Source organism: Aplysia californica, unplaced genomic scaffold (genome assembly GCF_000002075.1).
Source record: "Aplysia californica isolate F4 #8 unplaced genomic scaffold, AplCal3.0 scaffold00959, whole genome shotgun sequence".
NCBI lineage: Eukaryota > Metazoa > Mollusca > Gastropoda > Aplysiida > Aplysiidae > Aplysia > Aplysia californica.
Genome location: NW_004798229.1, coordinates 216,839 through 218,462, shown reverse-complemented (window position 1 = coordinate 218,462; position 1,624 = coordinate 216,839). Strand labels below are relative to the sequence as shown.

The 1,624-nt window shown below is 39.5% G+C and overlaps 1 long non-coding RNA gene across 1 annotated transcript in view; it reads left to right on the top strand.

Annotated features, from left to right (window-relative positions):
• Positions 1-294: 294 nt before the first annotated feature.
• LOC118478789 overlaps positions 295-1,624 on the top strand; it is a 47,836-nt gene continuing 46,506 nt past the window's right edge. Inside the window, exon 1 of the long non-coding RNA XR_004859288.1 lies at positions 295-1,171. This is a non-coding gene — a long non-coding RNA (uncharacterized LOC118478789). The remainder of the gene's footprint in view (positions 1,172-1,624) is intronic.

Here is a 1,624-nt window from a genome sequence, read left to right as displayed (position 1 = left end):
GTTGATAAAAGTACTCCATACTCAATATACGATTTTGAGCCTGGGTTTTTATCAAGCCAGCCGGGCACATGGTTCCTCCAAGGTAAACGGCGATAGCAGCTCTGTAAATATGTCGAGGTCTCAATCCTCGTGTTTGGCTTGGGCCGAGCAATCAATAGGGAGAGGACCGTGTAAACACACCCCCAAATACTGATCCTGAGGATTTATTTTGACCCGAGACTTTATGCACACAGCACAATCACACACTGGCGCACGCACTCTCAGACAAGGACAGGGCCTAGCACACACACTGGAAGCTGCAGATGAGGGTGGTTCTCGCCCCTAGTTTGCCAGACGTTCTTCTTTGGTGCGGCTCGAGATTTTCCTGCTCTCGGCTTGCTGGCCCCACAGAGAATTTCCGTTTTTTCCACTTCTGTTCCCTGCCAAGATTGTCAGTTGGTTTTCCTTGTCGCCCGGACCGCTTCCAGAATGTCTGGATCTCCAAACTGTGCGGTATGGCATAGACGGTTCTGAGGAATAATACACTCGTGGGATTTCTTGGCTCAAAATTTGAAGGTGTGATGATTCATGTAGTAAACGTTTAAACGCATAATAACGACAGCGTGTTTTTTCTGTAACCTTAATCATTGTTCAAATTTCAAGCAATGAGAACAATTGCTTAGATGGTCATTGAACAGGCCAGTATAATACTGTGAGCGGACTTTTGAAGTTAAAGGACTACATAGTTTTAATCAACATCAGTATAATTCAAGATCATGAGAGTAGGTGTGAATTCTCAGAAAACGATGAAATGCTACTATACTCCTCTATACATTACTGAATAGGCTTCTTTTTTCGTCAGTGATAGCAGTCTCACGCCACATCTAATAGGTTATAGAAACAAATAGCCTTGGTGAGTATAGCCAAGCAAAAGTCTCGTTATTACACACTTTTGTGTCTAAATACTGTCACCTTTTGACATGAATACTTCTTCTTACATAATTATACACAAGAGAGTCATTTGGCTCCCTTTCTGCGATGACATGGGCTTCAAAACTGAACCTCCAGGATAAACGATGAGTTGATTTCTCCTGTCATTCCTGAGTACAGGTCCTTGAACTGGCACAATAACAACATTGGATACTTACCGGATGTGACGTGTATCAAAAGGAGGACAGTGACTACTCGAAAGGTGAGGCTCTAATCATATTTTTTTTACTCTTCTCTGTTTACATTATGAGAAGAAAGGTGTAATTGTAGAAACAAGTAGATACTCTTTTAATTGATGGTTTATCATACAAAGAACAGATAAAGTCAGGTGCTGTGATTTATTTATCCAATTTACTGAAATATAAAGCCCATAGGCCAATGCTCTCGATTTTGGGGCTACGTCGTCTTGTTTTGTAACAATTCACGTACTCGTAGGCAGATAAGTTCTTTGTAATGGGAACAAATCTTAATACATATTGTCTGAAATACAAAGACAACATAAAACATAAACTCGTAAGCACAGATGTGTAACTGTACATATGAGACAACAGATACACCATGTATATTATGCACATATGCGCTTATAATTTGTACTTATGAATTATTATGTATAATAATATATCATCATTATTAAATTTGCATTTAATTTATATTA